The sequence below is a fragment of the Oncorhynchus keta genome, unplaced genomic scaffold, assembly GCF_023373465.1.
Source record: "Oncorhynchus keta strain PuntledgeMale-10-30-2019 unplaced genomic scaffold, Oket_V2 Un_contig_5540_pilon_pilon, whole genome shotgun sequence".
NCBI classification, from domain to species: domain Eukaryota; kingdom Metazoa; phylum Chordata; class Actinopteri; order Salmoniformes; family Salmonidae; genus Oncorhynchus; species Oncorhynchus keta.
The window spans coordinates 163,003-183,984 of record NW_026288354.1 but is presented as its reverse complement, the minus strand read 5'-3'; the positions used below and the strand labels follow the sequence as shown (position 1 = coordinate 183,984).

Genomic DNA, 20,982 nt, shown 5'->3' with positions numbered 1-20,982 from the left:
CGTTAGATATAACCCTCAGCCTCTTACTAAGAGATAACGTTAGATATAACCCTCAGCCTCTTACTAAGAGATAACGTTAGATATAACCCTCAGCCTCTTACTAAGAGATAACGTTAGATATAACCCTCAGCCTCTTACTAAGAGATAACGTTAGATATAACCCTCAGCCTCTTACTAAGAGATAAACGTTAGATATACATTAGATATAACCCTCAGCCTCTTACTAAGAGATAAACGTTAGATATACATTAGATATAACCCTCAGCCTCTTACTAAGAGATAACGTTAGATATACATTAGATATAACCCTCAGCCTCTTACTAAGAGATAACGTTAGATATAAATTAGATATAACCCTCAGCCTCTTACTAAGAGATAAACGTTAGGTATAACCCTCAGCCTCTTACTAAGAGATAACGTTAGATATAACCCTCAGCCTCTTACTAAGAGATAACGTTAGGTATAACCCTCAGCCTCTTACTAAGAGATAACGTTAGGTATAACCCTCAGCCTCTTACTAAGAGATAACGTTAGATATAACCCTCAGCCTCTTACTAAGAGATAACGTTAGATATAACCCTCAGCCTCTTACTAAGAGATAAACGTTAGATATAACCCTCAGCCTCTTACTAAGAGATAAACGTTAGATATACATTAGATATAACCCTCAGCCTCTTACTAAGAGATAACGTTAGATATAACCCTCAGCCTCTTACTAAGAGATAACGTTAGATATAACCCTCAGCCTCTTACTAAGAGATAACGTTAGATATATCCCTCAGCCTCTTACTAAGAGATAAACGTTAGATATAACCCTCAGCCTCTTACTAAGAGATAACGTTAGATATACATTAGATATAAACCTCAGCCTCTTACTAAGAGATAAATGTTAGATATAACCCTCAGCCTCTTACTAAGAGATAAACGTTAGATATAACCCTCAGCCTCTTACTAAGAGATAACGTTAGATATACATTAGATATAACCCTCAGCCTCTTACTAAGAGATAACGTTAGATATACATTAGATATAAACCTCAGCCTCTTACTAAGAGATAACGTTAGATATAACCCTCAGCCTCTTACTAAGAGATAAACGTTAGATATAACCCTCAGCCTCTTACTAAGAGATAACGTTAGATATAAATTAGATATAACCCTCAGCCTCTTACTAAGAGATAAACGTTAGATATAACCCTCAGCCTCTTACTAAGAGATAACGTTAGATATACATTAGATATAAACCTCAGCCTCTTACTAAGAGATAACGTTAGATATAACCCTCAGCCTCTTACTAAGAGATAAACTTTAGATATAACCCTCAGCCTCTTACTAAGAGATAACGTTAGATATAACCCTCAGCCTCTAAGAGATAAGGTTAGATATAACCATCAGCCTCTTACTAAGAGATGACATTAGATATAACCCTCAGCCTCTAAGAGATAACGTTAGATATAACCATCAGCCTCTAAGAGATAACGTTAGATATAACCATCAGCCTCTTACTAAGAGATAACATTAGATATAACCCTCAGCCTCTAAGAGATAACGTTAGATATAACCATCAGCCTCTTACTAAGAGATAACATTAGATATAACCCTCAGCCTCTAAGAGATAACGTTAGATATAACCCTCAGCCTCGTACTAAGAGATAACGTTAGATATAACCATCAGCCTCTTACTAAGAGATAACGTTAGATATAACCATCAGCCTCTTACTAAGAGATAACATTAGATATAACCATCACCCTCTTCCTAAGAGATAACATTAGATATAACCATCACCCTCTAAGAGATAACATTAGATATAACCCTCAGCCTCGTACTAAGATATAACATTAGATATAACCCTCAGCCTCGCACTAAGAGATAACGTTAGATATAACCCTCAGCCTCTAAGAGATAACGTTAGATATATCCATCACCCTCTTACTAAGAGATACCACCTAGTCCCATATAACCTCCACCTCCAGTCCCATACAATCCACCTAGTCCCATACCTCCACCTACAGTCCCATACCTCTTTTACCTCCACCTACAGTCCCATACCTCTATACCTCCACCTACAGTCCCATACCTCTATACCTCCACCTACAGTCCCATACCTCTTTACCTCCACCTACAGTCACATACCTCTTTACCTCCACCTACAGTCCCATACCTCTTTACCTCCACCTACAGTCCCATACCTCTTTACCTCCACCTACAGTCCCATACCTCTTTACCTCCACCTACAGTCCCATACCTCTTTACCTCCACCTACAGTCCCATACCTCTTTACCTCCACCTACAGTCCCATACCTCTTTACCTCCACCTACAGTCCCATACCTCTTTACCTCCACCTACAGTCCCATACCTCTATACCTCCACCTACAGTCCCATACCTCTTTACCTCCACCTACAGTCCCATACCTCTTTACCTCCACCTACAGTCCCATACCTCCACCTACAGTCCCATACCTCTTTACCTCCACCTACAGTCCCATACCTCTATACCTCCACCTACAGTCACATACCTCTTTACCTCCACCTACAGTCACATACCTCTTTACCTCCACCTACAGTCACATACCTCTTTTACCTCCACCTACTGTCCCATACCTCCACCTACAGTCACATACCTCTTTACCTCCACCTACAGTCCCATACCTCTATACCTCCACCTACAGTCCCATACCTCTTTACCTCCACCTACAGTCACATACCTCTTTACCTCCACCTACAGTCACATACCTCTATACCTCCACCTACAGTCCCATACCTCTTTACCTCCACCTACAGTCACATACCTCTTTACCTCCACCTACAGTCACATACCTCTTTACCTCCACCTACAGTCCCATACCTCTTTACCTCCACCTACAGTCCCATACCTCTATACCTCCACCTACAGTCCCATACCTCTTTACCTCCACCTACAGTCCCATACCTCTTTTACCTCCACCTACAGTCCCATACCTCTATACCTCCACCTACAGTCACATTCTTTGTCATTATGGGTTATTGTGTGTAGATTGATGAGGGAAAAAAACAATTTAATGCATTTTAGGATAAGGCTGTAACGTAACAAAATGTGGGAAAAAATCTAGGGGTCTGAATACTTTCCAAATGCACTGTATTACAGCCTTATACAGTAGATCTATAGTCTATAAATAGTGGTTAGCTGCTACTCAGAGCTATACTAGATCAGTCTAGATCAGTCTAGTGGCTAACCATTAGCTGCTACTCAGAGGTTGGCTTATAGAACTATACTAGATCAGTCTCGTGGCTAACCATTAGCTGCTACTCAGAGGTTGGCTTATAGAACTATACTAGATCAGTCTCGTGGCTAACCATTAGCTGCTACTCAGAGGTTGGCTTATAGAACTATACTAGATCAGTCTAGTGGCTAACCATTAGTCTACTCAGAGGTTGGCTTATAGAACTATACTAGATCAGTCTAGTGGCTAACCATTAGCTGCTACTCAGAGCTATACTAGATCAGTCTAGATCAGTCTCATACCTGGCTAACCATTAGCTGCTACTCAGAGCTATACTAGATCAGTCTAGATCAGTCTCAGTGGCTAACCATTAGCTGCTACTCAGAGGTTGGCTTATAGAACTATACTAGATCAGTCTAGTGGCTAACCATTAGCTGCTACTCAGAGGTTGGCTTATAGAACTATACTAGATCAGTCTAGTGGCTAACCATTAGCTGCTCCTCAGAGGTTGGCTTATAGAACTATACTAGATCAGTCTAGTGGCTAACCATAAGCTGCTACTCAGAGGTTGGCTTATAGAACTATACTAGATCAGTCTCGTGGCTAACCATTAGCTGCTACTCAGAGGTTGGCTTATAGAACTATACTAGATCAGTCTAGTGGCTAACCATTAGCTGCTCCTCAGAGGTTGGCTTATAGAACTATATATACTAGATCAGTCTAGTGGCTAACCATTAGCTGCTACTCAGAGGTTGGCTTATAGAACTATACTAGATCAGTCTAGTGGCTAACCATTAGCTGCTCCTCAGAGGTTGGCTTATAGAACTATACTAGATCAGTCTAGTGGCTAACCATTAGCTGCTACTCAGAGGTTGGCTTATAGAACTATACTAGATCAGTCTAGTGGCTAACCATTAGCTGCTACTCAGAGGTTGGCTTATAGAACTATACTAGATCAGTCTAGTGGCTAACCATTAGCTGCTCCTCAGAGGTTGGCTTATAGAACTATACTAGATCAGTCTAGTGGCTAACCATTAGCTGCTACTCAGAGGTTGGCTTATAGAACTATACTAGATCAGTCTAGTGGCTAACCATTAGCTGCTACTCAGAGGTTGGCTTATAGAACTATACTAGATCAGTCTAGTGGCTAACCATTAGCTGCTACTCAGAGGTTGGCTTATAGAACTATATATACTAGATCAGTCTCATGGCTAACCATTAGCTGCTACTCAGAGGTTGGCTTATAGAACTATACTAGATCAGTCTAGTGGCTAACCATTAGCTGCTACTCAGAGGTTGGCTTATAGAACTATACTAGATCAGTCTAGTGGCTAACCATTAGCTGCTACTCAGAGGTTGGCTTATAGAACTATACTAGATCAGTCTAGTGGCTAACCATTAGCTGCTCCTCAGAGGTTGGCTTATAGAACTATACTAGATCAGTCTAGTGGCTAACCATTAGCTGCTACTCAGAGGTTGGCTTATAGACCTATACTAGATCAGTCTAGTGGCTAACCATTAGCTGCTCCTCAGAGGTTGGCTTATAGAACTATACTAGATCAGTCTAGTGGCTAACCATTAGCTGCTACTCAGAGGTTGGCTTATAGAACTATACTAGATCAGTCTCGTGGCTAACCATTAGCTGCTCCTCAGAGGTTGGCTTATAGAACTATACTAGATCAGTCTAGTGGCTAACCATTAGCTGCTCCTCAGAGGTTGGCTTATAGAACTATACTAGATCAGTCTAGTGGCTAACCATTAGCTGCTACTCAGAGGTTGGCTTATAGAACTATACTAGATCAGTCTAGTGGCTAACCATTAGCTGCTCCTCAGAGGTTGGCTTATAGAACTATACTAGATCAGTCTAGTGGCTAACCATAAGCTGCTACTCAGAGGTTGGCTTATAGAACTATACTAGATCAGTCTAGTGGCTAACCATTAGCTGCTCCTCAGAGGTTGGCTCTGTGGTGGTATTTGAATGCCCTGGTCCTGGACATGCCAAGCTTTATATTGAGACCATGTTTTTATCCAGACAGACAGGCAGACAGACTGGCAGACGGGCAGACAGGCAGGCAGGCAGGCAGACAGACAGACAGACAGACAGGCAGACAGGCACAGGCAGGCAGGCAGGCAGGCAGACAGACAGACAGACAGACAGACAGACAGACAAGCTGCTGACTGAGTCCCAGAGCAGACCAGGCTGTCAGAAGTATCTCTGCGCTAGGCTGAGGTTACATACTCCTGCAGTTATCTATAGTAACACAGTAACAGAGTCGCGTTGGAGCTCACAGCTACCTGCCGCTTTTAACCCAAAATCCAGGGAGGGGACAGCTGGGTGTAAGACTGTATCATCTGCATATAAATGGATGAGAGAGCTTCCTACTGCCTGAGCTATGTTGTTGATGTAAATTGAGAAGAGCGTGGGGCCTTAGGGTGGAGCCTTGGGGTACTCCCTTGGTGACAGGCAGTGGCTGAGACAGCAGATGTTCTATCTTTATACACTGCACTCTCTGAGAGAGAGGTAGTTAGCAAACCATACCAAAGACCCCTCAGAGACACCATTACTCGTTAGCCAGCCCACAAGAATGGAATGGTCTACTGTATCAAAAGCTTTGGCCAAGTCAATAAAAATAGCAGCACAACATTACTTAGAATCAAGGGCGCTGGTGACATCATTGAGGACATTTTTAAGGTTGTAGTGACACATGCATAACCTGAGCGGAAACCAGAGAGAAAACTATAGACATCAAGAAAGCCAGTCAGTTGATTAATTGACAAGTATTTCCAACAAATTGGCCTATAACAATTAGGATCAGCTTGATCTCCCCATTTAAATTAAAGACGCACCGTGGCTGCCTTTCAAGCAATGGGAACCTCCCCAGAGAGGAGAGACAGGTTAAAAAGGTCAGAGATAGGCTTGGTGATGATAGGGACATCAGCCTTAAAGGGGCAGCAGCCTTAAAGGGGCAGCAGCCTTAAAGGGGCATCAACCTTAAAGGGGCAGCAGCCTTAAAGGGGCATCAACCTTAAAGGGGCAGCAGCCTTAAAGGGGCATCAACCTTAAAGGGGCAGCAGCCTTAAAGGGGCATCAACCTTAAAGGGCAACCTTAAAGGGGCAAACCTTAAAGGGGCAGCAACCTTAAAGGGGCATCAGCCTTAAAGGGGTAGCAACCTTAAAGGGGCATCAACCTTAAAGGGGTAGCAACCTTAAAGGGGCAGCAACCTTAAAGGGGCAGCAACCTTAAAGGGGCATCAGCCTTAAAGGGGCAGCAGCCTTAAAGGGGCAACAACCTTAAAGGGGCATCAACCTTAAAGGGGCAGCAACTTTAAAGGGGCAGCAACCTTAAAGGGGCATCAACCTTAAAGGGGCATCAACCTTAAAGGGGCAGCAACCTTAAAGGGGCAGCAACCTTAAAGGGGCAAACCATCTGAACCAGATGTTTTTTTGTTGTTGCGAGGCAGCAGCCTTCAGTTTCAGCAGCAATTTCTAGGGGAATAGCCTTCATTTCATCAGACCAAGAATAGACTGCAAGTTTAAAGAAAGTTTTTGTTTCAGTCCATTTTGAGCATCAACCTTAAAGGGGCAGCAACCATGGGGCAGCCTACGTTAAAGGGGCAGCAACCTCAAAGGGGCAGCAACCTTAAAGGGGCATCAACCCTAAACCCAAACAAGGGCACTGCATCCACCTCTGGCCAGCAACGCCTCCCTACCACTGGGAAGCAACAGTTCCCGCTCAGCCCATCAAAACTGTTCGGTCAGCAACCTTAATGGGGAATCAACCTTAAAGGGGCAGCAGGACAAAGGGGTCAATCAGCCCTTCCGGGCATCACCTGAAACCCCATCAACCTTTAAGGGCATCAACCTAAAGAAGGAAAGTAAACCATCTGAACCAGATGTTTTTTTTTAGATGCACTAGGTACCAGATCTTCAGTTTCTACTGGCAATTTCATAAGGTGAATGCACTTCATTTCTGAACAGAATAGACTGGATAAAGAAAGTTTTTTGTTTCTGTCCATTTTAAATGTAATGTAATGTAATGAACCCACAAATGCTGATGCTCCAGATACTCAACTAGTCTAAAGAAGGCCTGTTTTATTGTTTCTTTAATCAGGACAACAGCTTTCATAATTGCAAACGGGGTTTCTAACGATCAATTAGCCTTTTAAAATGATAAATTTGGATTAGCTAACACAACGTGCCATTCGAACACAGGAGTGATGGTTGCTGATAATGGGCCTCTGTACACCTATGTAGATATTCAATTGTTTTTTTTTTTAAATCAGCCGTTTCCAGCTACAATATAGTAATTTACAACATTAACAATGTCTACACTCTATTTCTGATCAATTGAATGTTATTTTAAATGGACAAAAATAATAATAATTGCGTTTCTTTCAAAAACTTGGACATTTCTTAGTGTCCCCAGAAAACTTTTGAACGGTAGTGTACATTATGTCATCCAAAGCACAGGAACTAATACGAGACTAGTTCTCTCAGACATCCTGTCGTATCAGGACAGATACACGCCGCCATTTAATGTTCGTGTCGTCTATCCACCGGAGATGAAGCTACATGTAGGAATTACTACATTTTAATCCAAGATCATTTGTATAGCTAAAGATAATTCATTTATATAGCTCATATTAACCCCTCCCCCATTTCTACTCTATTTGGAATTACTACATTTTAATCCAAGATCATTTGTATAGCTAAAGATAATTCATTTATATAGCTCATATTAACCCCTCCCCATTTCTGCTCTATTTGGAATTACTACATTTTAATCCAAGATCATTTGTATAGCTAAAGATAATTCATTTATATAGCTCATATTAACCCATTTCTGCTCTATTTGGAATTACTACATTTTAATCCAAGATCATTTGTATAGCTAAAGATAATTCATTTATATAGCTCATATTAACCCCTCCCCCATTTCTGCTCTATTTGGAATTACTACATTTTAATCCAAGATCATTTGTATAGCTAAAGATAATTCATTTATATAGCTCATATTAACCCCTCCCCCATTTCTGCTGTATTTTGAAACTGTCGGTTGCAGCCATGTTGTTTGTTCGTAGGTGAGTGTTCTTCAGAGAACTGTGTCGCTGTGCTGTGCCATGCAGTCACCACACCCTGTTGTGGTTAGAGGGCTTGTGATACAGCATGCTCTGGGCTTTAGCACTGTGGTGAAGGGTTCCAAACCACCACGGTTCCTACGTGGACGTGTAAACGGCTTCTGGTGAAACTGGCTGCTGGTTGTGTTTAGAGGCCATGTGGCTTGTTAGCTTGTTAGCTTGTTGGCTTGTTGGCTTGTTGGCTTGTTAGCTTGTTGGCTTGTTAGCTTGTTGGCTTGTTAGCTTGTTGGCTTGTTGGCTTGTTAGTTTGTTGGTTTGTTAGTTTGTTGGCTTGTTGGCTTGTTGGCTTGTTGGCTTGTTGGCTTGTTGGCTTGTTAGCTTGTTAGCTTGTTGGCTTGTTGGCTTGTTGGCTAGTTAGCTTGTTGGCTTGTTAGCTTGCAGCTGGGCCTTACTTTGCAAAGAGAGTGAAGAGCACCTGCATGACAAGTAGAACACTTAGTGCTGAGGTGGGTTGGTAAGCTGAGTAGGACAGACAGTGGCTTCATCTTCAGCAGTAGGGCCAACTGAAAGGTAGACAGACAGACAGACAGACAGACAGACAGACAGACAGACAGACAGACAGACAGACAGACAGACAGACAGACAGACAGACAGACAGACAGACAGACAGACAGACAGACAGGACAGACAGACAGGCTTTGTCTTCAGCAGTAGGGCCAACTGAAAGGTAGACAGACAGACAGACAGACAGACAGACAGACAGACAGACAGACAGACAGACAGACAGACAGGCTTTGTCTTCAGCAGTAGGGCCAACTGAAAGGTAGACAGACAGACAGACAGACAGACAGACAGACAGACAGACAGACAGACAGACAGACAGACAGACAGACAGACAGACAGACAGACAGGCTTTGTCTTCAGCAGTAGGGCCAACTGAAAGGTAGAGACACACAAAGCAGTGAGTCAGACTGAAGGGAGTTTGAGATGGAGACAGATAGACCTTCAACTGAACACCCAGGTTAGTACGGTTCTCGTTCTAAAGACCAACTGAGATTGATGATGTTTTGAAAGCCAAGTAAAAGGTTGGAGGCTTCAAGTTTCCCAGATATCCTCCGTGTCTCTGACATTAGCGTTGGGTGGCCTGGCCCTGCTTAGAATAAGACTACTGTTTTGTCTCAATCGCATCTCCCATCTAGGCCTCTTGTCCAGGCCCCAAATGGCACCCATATTCCCAATGTAGTGCACTAGTTATGTATGGTGCTCTGGTTAAAAGCAGTGCACTGGGAAGGTAACAGGGTTTCAGTTGGGATGCCCCCCCCCCCTGGGCTTTTTCTCTCAGTCACTCACAGTCTCAAACAGAACATGTCCACAACGAATGACATGGGTGACCTTGAGTCTACTACTGAGAGACTTGGAAGACTGTAGTACATGGAAGCGTGACAACATGTGGCTCCGTGGAGAAACGGAGAGTTAAGGGCTCGGTTGTTTTTATTTAAATTTATGACGTCACAATATTTCTTTACGGACTCGTAAGTCTTGTTAGTGACCGTAGCACCGCAGTACAATGCTCTTCTCTCAGAGAGGAGGAACATTTGGTTCGCGTCCCAAATGGTACCCTATACCCTATTATAGCGCACTAGTTTAGCCCAGGGAACATAGGGATTTGGGCAAAGGTCTTCGCTCTATATAGGGGAGGGTGCCATTTGGGATGAAGATTTGAACTCGTTTATACTGCCTCTGGACCTGATGGTCTGTTTATACTGCCTCTGAACCTGATGGTCTGTTTATACTGCCTCTGAACCTGCTGGTCTGTTTATACTGCCTCTGAACCTGATGGTCTGTTTATACTGCCTCTGAACCTGCTGGTCTGTTTATACTGCCTCTGAACCTGATGGTCTGTTTATACTGCCTCTGAACCTGATGGTCTGTTTATACTGCCTCTGGACCTGCTGGTCTGTTTATACTGCCTCTGAACCTGATGGTCTGTTTATACTGCCTCTGAACCTGCTGGTCTGTTTATACTGCCTCTGAACCTGATGGTCTGTTTATACTGCCTCTGAACCTGCTGGTCTGTTTATACTGCCTCTGAACCTGATGGTCTGTTTATACTGCCTCTGAACCTGATGGTCTGTTTATACTGCCTCTGAACCTGATGGTCTGTTTATACTGCCTCTGAACCTGATGGTCTGTTTATACTGCCTCTGAACCTGATGGTCTGTTTATACTGCCTCTGAACCTGCTGGTCTGTTTATACTGCCTCTGAACCTGATGGTCTGTTTATACTGCCTCTGAACCTGATGGTCTGTTTATACTGCCTCTGAACCTGATGGTCTGTTTATACTGCCTCTGAACCTGATGGTCTGTTTATACTGCCTCTGAACCTGATGGTCTGTTTATACTGCCTCTGAACCTGATGGTTGGTTTATACTGCCTCTGAACCTGATGGTCTGTTTATACTGCCTCTGAACCTGATGGTCTGTTTTACTGCCTCTGAACCTGATGGTCTGTTTATACTGCCTCTGAACCTGATGGTTGGTTTATACTGCCTCTGAACCTGATGGTCTGTTTATACTGCCTCTGAACCTGATGGTTGGTTTATACTGCCTCTGGACCTGATGGTTGGTTTATACTGCCTCTGAACCTGATGGTCTGTTTATACTGCCTCTGAACCTGCTGGTCTGTTTATACTGCCTCTGAACCTGATGGTCTGTTTATACTGCCTCTGAACCTGATGGTCTGTTTATACTGCCTCTGAACCTGATGGTCTGTTTATACTGCCTCTGAACCTGATGGTCTGTTTATACTGCCTCTGAACCTGATGGTCTGTTTATACTGCCTCTGAACCTGCTGGTCTGTTTATACTGCCTCTGAACCTGATGGTCTGTTTATACTGCCTCTGAACCTGATGGTCTGTTTATACTGCCTCTGAACCTGATGGTCTGTTTATACTGCCTCTGAACCTGCTGGTCTGTTTATACTGCCTCTGAACCTGCTGGTCTGTTTATACTGCCTCTGAACCTGATGGTCTGTTTATACTGCCTCTGAACCTGATGGTCTGTTTATACTGCCTCTGAACCTGATGGTCTGTTTATACTGCCTCTGAACCTGATGGTCTGTTTATACTGCCTCTGAACCTGATGGTTGGTTTATACTGCCTCTGAACCTGATGGTTGGTTTATACTGCCTCTGGACCTGATGGTCTGTTTATACTGCCTCTGAACCTGATGGTCTGTTTATACTGCCTCTGAACCTGATGGTCTGTTTATACTGCCTCTGAACCTGATGGTCTGTTTATACTGCCTCTGGACCTGATGGTCTGTTTATACTGCCTCTGAACCTGATGGTCTGTTTATACTGCCTCTGAACCTGCTGGTCTGTTTATACTGCCTCTGGACCTGCTGGTCTGTTTATACTGCCTCTGAACCTGATGGTCTGTTTATACTGCCTCTGGACCTGCTGGTCTGTTTATACTGCCTCTGAACCTGATGGTCTGTTTATACTGCCTCTGAACCTGATGGTCTGTTTATACTGCCTCTGAACCTGCTGGTCTGTTTATACTGCCTCTGGACCTGCTGGTCTGTTTATACTGCCTCTGAACCTGATGGTCTGTTTATACTGCCTCTGAACCTGATGGTCTGTTTATACTGCCTCTGAACCTGCTGGTCTGTTTATACTGCCTCTGAACCTGATGGTCTGTTTATACTGCCTCTGAACCTGATGGTCTGTTTATACTGCCTCTGGACCTGATGGTCTGTTTATACTGCCTCTGAACCTGCTGGTCTGTTTATACTGCCTCTGAACCTGATGGTCTGTTTATACTGCCTCTGAACCTGATGGTCTGTTTATACTGCCTCTGAACCTGATGGTTGGTTTATACTGCCTCTGAACCTGATGGTCTGTTTATACTGCCTCTGAACCTGCTGGTCTGTTTATACTGCCTCTGAACCTGATGGTCTGTTTATACTGCCTCTGAACCTGATGGTCTGTTTATACTGCCTCTGAACCTGATGGTCTGTTTATACTGCCTCTGAACCTGCTGGTCTGTTTATACTGCCTCTGAACCTGATGGTCTGTTTATACTGCCTCTGAACCTGATGGTCTGTTTATACTGCCTCTGAACCTGATGGTCTGTTTATACTGCCTCTGAACCTGATGGTCTGTTTATACTGCCTCTGAACCTGCTGGTCTGTTTATACTGCCTCTGAACCTGATGGTCTGTTTATACTGCCTCTGAACCTGATGGTCTGTTTATACTGCCTCTGAACCTGATGGTCTGTTTATACTGCCTCTGAACCTGATGGTCTGTTTATACTGCCTCTGAACCTGATGGTCTGTTTATACTGCCTCTGAACCTGATGGTTGGTTTATACTGCCTCTGAACCTGATGGTCTGTTTATACTGCCTCTGAACCTGATGGTCTGTTTTACTGCCTCTGAACCTGATGGTCTGTTTATACTGCCTCTGAACCTGATGGTTGGTTTATACTGCCTCTGAACCTGATGGTCTGTTTATACTGCCTCTGAACCTGATGGTTGGTTTATACTGCCTCTGGACCTGATGGTTGGTTTATACTGCCTCTGAACCTGATGGTCTGTTTATACTGCCTCTGAACCTGCTGGTCTGTTTATACTGCCTCTGAACCTGATGGTCTGTTTATACTGCCTCTGAACCTGATGGTCTGTTTATACTGCCTCTGAACCTGATGGTCTGTTTATACTGCCTCTGAACCTGATGGTTTGTTTATACTGCCTCTGAACCTGATGGTCTGTTTATACTGCCTCTGAACCTGCTGGTCTGTTTATACTGCCTCTGAACCTGATGGTCTGTTTATACTGCCTCTGAACCTGATGGTCTGTTTATACTGCCTCTGAACCTGATGGTCTGTTTATACTGCCTCTGAACCTGCTGGTCTGTTTATACTGCCTCTGAACCTGCTGGTCTGTTTATACTGCCTCTGAACCTGATGGTCTGTTTATACTGCCTCTGAACCTGATGGTCTGTTTATACTGCCTCTGAACCTGATGGTCTGTTTATACTGCCTCTGAACCTGATGGTCTGTTTATACTGCCTCTGAACCTGATGGTTGGTTTATACTGCCTCTGAACCTGATGGTCTGTTTATACTGCCTCTGAACCTGATGGTCTGTTTATACTGCCTCTGAACCTGATGGTCTGTTTATACTGCCTCTGAACCTGATGGTCTGTTTATACTGCCTCTGAACCTGATGGTCTGTTTATACTGCCTCTGAACCTGATGGTCTGTTTATACTGCCTCTGAACCTGATGGTCTGTTTATACTGCCTCTGAACCTGATGGTCTGTTTATACTGCCTCTGAACCTGATGGTCTGTTTATACTGCCTCTGAACCTGCTGGTCTGTTTATACTGCCTCTGAACCTGATGGTCTGTTTATACTGCCTCTGAACCTGATGGTCTGTTTATACTGCCTCTGAACCTGATGGTCTGTTTATACTGCCTCTGAACCTGATGGTCTGTTTATACTGCCTCTGAACCTGATGGTCTGTTTATACTGCCTCTGAACCTGATGGTTGGTTTATACTGCCTCTGGACCTGATGGTCTGTTTATACTGCCTCTGAACCTGATGGTCTGTTTATACTGCCTCTGAACCTGATGGTCTGTTTATACTGCCTCTGAACCTGATGGTCTGTTTATACTGCCTCTGGACCTGATGGTCTGTTTATACTGCCTCTGAACCTGATGGTCTGTTTATACTGCCTCTGAACCTGCTGGTCTGTTTATACTGCCTCTGGACCTGCTGGTCTGTTTATACTGCCTCTGAACCTGATGGTCTGTTTATACTGCCTCTGGACCTGCTGGTCTGTTTATACTGCCTCTGAACCTGATGGTCTGTTTATACTGCCTCTGAACCTGATGGTCTGTTTATACTGCCTCTGAACCTGCTGGTCTGTTTATACTGCCTCTGGACCTGCTGGTCTGTTTATACTGCCTCTGAACCTGATGGTCTGTTTATACTGCCTCTGAACCTGATGGTCTGTTTATACTGCCTCTGAACCTGCTGGTCTGTTTATACTGCCTCTGAACCTGATGGTCTGTTTATACTGCCTCTGAACCTGATGGTCTGTTTATACTGCCTCTGGACCTGATGGTCTGTTTATACTGCCTCTGAACCTGCTGGTCTGTTTATACTGCCTCTGAACCTGATGGTCTGTTTATACTGCCTCTGAACCTGATGGTCTGTTTATACTGCCTCTGAACCTGATGGTTGGTTTATACTGCCTCTGAACCTGATGGTCTGTTTATACTGCCTCTGAACCTGCTGGTCTGTTTATACTGCCTCTGGACCTGCTGGTCTGTTTATACTGCCTCTGAACCTGATGGTCTGTTTATACTGCCTCTGGACCTGCTGGTCTGTTTATACTGCCTCTGAACCTGATGGTCTGTTTATACTGCCTCTGAACCTGATGGTCTGTTTATACTGCCTCTGAACCTGCTGGTCTGTTTATACTGCCTCTGAACCTGATGGTCTGTTTATACTGCCTCTGAACCTGATGGTCTGTTTATACTGCCTCTGTACCTGCTGGTCTGTTTATACTGCCTCTGAACCTGCTGGTCTGTTTATACTGCCTCTGAACCTGATGGTCTGTTTATACTGCCTCTGAACCTGCTGGTCTGTTTATACTGCCTCTGAACCTGATGGTCTGTTTATACTGCCTCTGAACCTGATGGTCTGTTTATACTGCCTCTGTCAATGCAGGGGACTTCCCATTGGATTGGTTCTGATAGGACCCAGTCTGTCAATGCAGGGGACAACAGTAGAATGGAGGTTTGATAACGTTAGTATGGAGACAACAGTAGAATGGAGGTTTGATAACGTTAGTGTGGAGACGACAGTAGAATGGAGGTTTGATAACGTTAGTATGGAGACAACAGTAGAATGGAGGTTTGATGACGTTAGTATGGAGACAACAGTAGAATGGAGGTTTGATGACGTTATTATGGAGACAACAGTAGAATGGAGGTTTGATAACGTTAGTGTGGAGACGACAGTAGAATGGAGGTTTGATAACGTTAGTATGGAGACAACAGTAGAATGGAGGTTTGATAACGTTAGTGTGGAGACATCAGTAGAATGGAGGTTTGATAACGTTAGTATGGAGACAACAGTAGAATGGAGGTTTGATGACGTTAGTATGGAGACAACAGTAGAATGGAGGTTTGATAACGTTAGTACGGAGACAACAGTAGAATGGAGATTTGATGACGTTAGTATGGAGACAACAGTAGAATGGAGGTTTGATGACGTTAGTATGGAGACAACAGTAGAATGGAGGTTTGATGACGTTAGTATGGAGACAGCAGTGTCTCTGTCTCTGTCTGTCTCTCTTTCTCTGTGTCTCTGTGTCTCTGTCTCGGTAGAAAGTGGGGAAGTTTTCCGTCTTGTTATCGATGTTGAGCTGATGGCCTGGTCTGGGGAAAGTTACTGCTAACTTTAGTTTGAAGGACAAATGATGTTGAAAGGGATGTTTTTCCATCAGTGGAGAAGGACATGACCTGTATCCTTGTTTATGTTTGTGTCTCTGTCTGTCTCTCTGTCTCTGTCTGTCTCTGTCTGTCTCTGTCTGTGTCTCTGTCTGTCTGTGTCTCTCTCTCTTTCTCTGTGTCTCTCTGTCTCTGTCTGTCTCTGTCTCTGTGTCTCTCTGTCTCTGTCTGTCTGTCTGTCTGTGTCTCTCTCTCTTTCTCTGTGTCTCTCTGTCTCTGTCTGTCTCTGTCTCTCTCTCTTTCTCTGTGTCTCTCTGTCTCTGTCTGTCTCTGTCTCTGTGTCTCTCTGTCTCTGTCTGTCTCTCTGTCTGTCTGTGTCTCTCTCTCTTTCTCTGTGTCTCTCTGTCTCTGTCTGTCTCTGTCTCTGTGTCTCTCTGTCTCTGTCTGTCTCTCTTTCTCTGTGTCTCTCTGTCTCTGTCTGTCTCTCTCTTTCTCTGTGTCTCTCTGTCTCTGTCTGTCTCTGTCTCTGTGTCTCTCTGTCTGTCTGTGTCTCTGTCTGTCTCTCTTTCTCTGTGTCTCTCTGTCTCTGTCTGTCTCTGTCTCTGTGTCTCTCTGTCTCTGTCTGTCTCTATCTCTGTGTCTCTCTGTCTGTATGTGTCTCTCTGTCTGTCTGTGTCTCTGTCTGTCTCTCTCTTTCTCTCTGTCTCTCTGTCTCTGTCTCTGTCTGTCTCTGTGTCTCTCTGTCTGTCTGTGTCTCTCTGTCTGTCTGTGTCTGTGTGTCTGTGTCTCTCTGTCTGTCTCTGTCTCTGTCTGTCTCTGTCTCTGTCTCGGTGTCTCTGTCTGTCTCTCTCTTTCTCTGTCTCTGTGTCTCTCTGTCTGTCTGTGTCTCTCTGTCTGTCTCTGTCTCTGTGTCTCTCTGTCTGTCTGTGTCTCTCTGTCTCTGTCTCTGTGTCTCTGTCTGTCTCTCTCTTTCTCTGTGTCTCTCTGTCTGTCTCTCTTTCTCTGTGTCTCTGTCTCGCTATATCTCTCTCTCTCTCTCTCTCTCTCTCTCTCTCTCTCTCTCTCTCTCTCTCTCTCTCTCTCTCTCTCTCTGTGTCTCTGTGTCTCTGTCTCTATGTGTCTCTGTCTCTCTGTCTCTGCGTGTCTCTGTCCCTCTGTGTCTCTGTGTCTCTGTCTCTCTCTCTCTGTCTCTATGTGTCTCTGTGTCTCTGTCTCTCTCTCTGTCTCTATGTGTCTCTGTCTCTCTCTGTCTCTATTTGTCTCTGTCTCTCTGTCTCTATGTGTCTCTGTCTCTCTCTCTCTCTATGTGTCTCTGTCTCTCTGTCTCTATGTGTCTCTGTGTCTCTGTCTCTCTGTCTCTGCATGTGAACTGTACTGAGGCCTGTATCAAGGCTGATGTGTCAACTCTGTTTCTGTGTGTTGTGGTGTCGTTATCCGTCCCGAGCCCAAACACACAAACTTCACTGTCACGATGCTCGTCAATCACTGCCATGGCAACAGATATATTACACACTGCCGTCTGCAATCAACACATACACACAGAGGGGAGCACACACGCTGGTTCTTACACACGCACGCACGCACGCACGCACACACACACACACACACACACACACACACACACACACACACACACACACACACACACACACACACACACACACACACACACACACACACACACACACACACACAGGGGTGGTCCTCGATGAGGGGGGGGTCAACACAAATCCTCCCCCTCATTTCCTGTTTCCCCGTTTTACTCTGTCAGACAGCATCTGAGCTGATTCTCTAGTGGAGCCTGAAGTACATTCAGTAGAGTACCGTTCATCAGAGTACCGTTCAGCAGAGTACCGTTCAGCAGAGTACCGTTCATCAGAGTACCGTTCAGCAGAGTACCGTTCAGTAGAGTACCGTTCATCAGAGTACCGTTCAGCAGAGTACCGTTCAGCAGAGTACCGCTCAGCAGAGTACCGTTCAGTAGAGTACCGTTCATCAGAGTACCGCTCAGCAGAGTACCGCTCATCAGAGTACCGCTCATCAGAGTACCGTTCAGCAGAGTACCGTTCAGCAGAGTACCGTTCAGCAGAGTACCGTTCAGCAGAGTACCGTTCAGCAGAGTACCGTTCAGCAGAGTACCGTTCATCAGAGTACCGTTCAGCAGAGTACCGTTCAGCAGAGTACCGTTCAGCAGAGTACCGTTCAGCAGAGTACCGTTCAGCAGAGTACCGCTCAGCAGAGTACCGTTCATCAGAGTACCGTTCATCAGAGTACCGTTCAGCAGAGTACCGTTCAGCAGAGTACCGTTCAGCAGAATACCGTTCATCAGAGTACCGTTCAGTAGAGTACCGTTTATCAGAGTACCGTTCATCAGAGTACCGTTCAGCAGAGTACCGTTCAGCAGAGTACCGTTCATCAGAGTACCGTTCATCAGAGTACCGTTTATCAGAGTACCGTTCAGCAGAGTACCGTTCAGTAGAGTACCGTTCATCAGAGTACCGTTCATCAGAGTACCGTTCAGTAGAGTACCGTTCAGCAGAGTACCGTTCAGTAGAGTACCGCTCAGCAGAGTACCGCTCATCAGAGTACCGTTCAGTAGAGTACCGTTCAGTAGAGTACCGTTCAGTAGAGTACCGTTCAGTAGAGTACCGCTCATCAGAGTACCGTTCATCAGAGTACCGTTCATCAGAGTACCGTTTATCAGAGTACCGTTCAGCAGAGTACCGTTCAGTAGAGTACCGTTCATCAGAGTACCGTTCATCAGAGTACCGTTCAGTAGAGTACCGTTCAGTAGAGTACCGTTCATCAGAGTACCGTTCATCAGAGTACCGTTCAGCAGAGTACCGTTCAGCAGAGTACCGTTCAGTAGAGTACCGTTCAGTAGAGTACCGCTCATCAGAGTACCGTTCATCAGAGTACCGTTCATCAGAGTACCGTTCAGTAGAGTACCGTTCAGCAGAGTACCGTTCAGCAGAGTACCGTTCAGTAGAGTACCACTCATCAGAGTACCGTTCAGCAGAGTACCGTTCAGCAGAGTACCGTTCATCAGAGTACCGTTAAGCAGAGTACCGTTCAGCAGAGTACCGTTCATCAGAGTACCGTTCAGTAGAGTACCGTTCAGCAGAGTACCACTCATCAGAGTACCGTTCATCAGAGTACCGTTCAGTAGAGTACCGTTCATCAGAGTACCGTTCAGTAGTGTCTCTCTCTCTCTCTCTCTCTCTCTGTCTCTCTCTCTCTGTCTCTCTCTCTCTGTCTCTCTTTCGCTCTCTCTGTCTCTCTGTCTCTCTCTCTCTCTGTCTCTCTTTCGCTCTCTCTGTCTCTCTTTCCCTCTCTCTGTTTGTCTCTCTCTCTCTTTAACCATTTCTCACTCTCTCCCTCTTTCTGTCTCTGAATGTGTGTGTGTATATGCGTTCGTGCCTGCGTGGGTGCACGTGCGTGCGTGTGTGTGTGCTTGTTTGTGTGTGTGAGAGCTATGCTGACTCTGAGGCCAGTGTCACTTCTTACATCATTTGTTGTTTAGCCAACATGAAGAGCCCCTAAACTACAGCCACATGTACAGTTGAAGTGGGAAGTTTACATACACTGAGGTTGGAGTCATTAAAACTAGTTTACATACACTGAGGTTGGAGTCATTAAAACTAGTTTACATACACTTAGGTTGGAGTCATTAAAACTAGTTTACATACACTTAGGTTGGAGTCATTAAAACTAGTTTACATACACTGAGGTTGGAGTCATTAAAACTAGTTTACATACACTTAGGTTGGAGTCATTAAAACTAGTTTACATACACTTAGGTTGGAGTCATTAAAACTAGTTTACATACACTTAGATTGGAGTCATTAAAACTAGTTTACATACACTTAGGTTGGAGTCATTAAAACTAGTTTACATACACTTAGGTTGGAGTCATTAAAACTAGTTTACATACACGTAGATTGGAGTCATTAAAACTAGTTTACATACACTTAGATTGGAGTCATTAAAACTAGTTTACATACACTTAGATTGGAGTCATTAAAACTAGTTTACATACACTGAGGTTGGAGTCATTAAAACTAGTTTACATACACTTAGGTTGGAGTCATTAAAACTAGTTTACATACACTTAGATTGGAGTCATTAAAACTAGTTTACATACACTTAGGTTGGAGTCATTAAAACTAGTTTACATACACTTAGGTTGGAGTCATTAAAACTAGTTTACATACACTTAGGTTGGAGTCATTAAAACTAGTTTACATACACTGAGGTTGGAGTCATTAAAACTAGTTTACATACACTTAGGTTGGAGTCATTAAAACTAGTTTACATACACTTAGGTTGGAGTCATTAAAACTAGTTTACATACACTTAGGTTGGAGTCATTAACACTAGTTGACATACACTGAGGTTGGAGTCATTAAAACTAGTTTACATACACTTAGGTTGGAGTCATTAAAACTAGTTTACATACACTGAGGTTGGAGTCATTAAAACTAGTTTACATACACTTAGGTTGGAGTCATTAAAACTAGTTTACATACACTTAGGTTGGAGTCATTAAAACTAGTTTACATACACTTAGGTTGGAGTCATTAAAACTAGTTTACATACACTGAGGTTGGAGTCATTAAAACTAGTTTACATACACTTAGGTTGGAGTCATTAAAACTAGTTTACATACACTTAGGTTGGAGTCATTAAAACTAGTTTACATACACTTAGGTTGGAGTCATTAACACTAGTTTACATACACTTAGGTTGGAGTCATTAAAACTAGTTTACATACACTTAGGTTGGAGTCATTAAAACTAGTTTACATACACTTAGGTTGGAGTCATTAAAACTAGTTTACATACACTGAGGTTGGAGTCATTAAAACTAGTTTACATACACTTAGATTGGAGTCATTAAAACTAGTTTACATACACTGAGGTTGGAGTCATTAATTAAAACCTCTTAGGGATCCCTTCACCTCCGTTCCCGCTCGGATCCCAGTAACGGGATTGATTTGACAACATCCAGTGAAATTGCAGCAAAAACAGAAATACTCATAATAAGAATTCATACATTATTACATTCTTAAACATACAAGTGTTACACATCAAAATAAAGCTTAACTTCTTGTTAATCCAGCCACAGTGTCAGATTTCAAAAAGGCTTTACGGCGAAAGCAAACCATGCTTTTATCTGAGGACAGCGCCTCGCATACAAACACATGAAAATTAGATTTCAACCAGACAGGTGTTGACAC

At 43.9% G+C, this 20,982-nt stretch overlaps 1 protein-coding gene and 1 long non-coding RNA gene across 3 annotated transcripts in view; one reads left to right on the top strand and one right to left on the bottom strand.

Annotated features, from left to right (window-relative positions):
• LOC127925407 (nuclear receptor ROR-alpha A-like) overlaps positions 1-20,982 on the top strand; it is an 82,695-nt gene that overhangs the window by 17,771 nt on the left and 43,942 nt on the right. The gene's annotated exons all lie outside the window — the stretch shown is intronic.
• On the bottom strand, positions 2,003-3,200 carry LOC127925415 (uncharacterized). Its single transcript, XR_008120890.1, has 4 exons — positions 2,940-3,200; positions 2,631-2,874; positions 2,344-2,573; positions 2,003-2,119 (listed from the first exon to the last, which is right to left on the bottom strand). It is a non-coding gene; the product is annotated as an uncharacterized LOC127925415 (long non-coding RNA).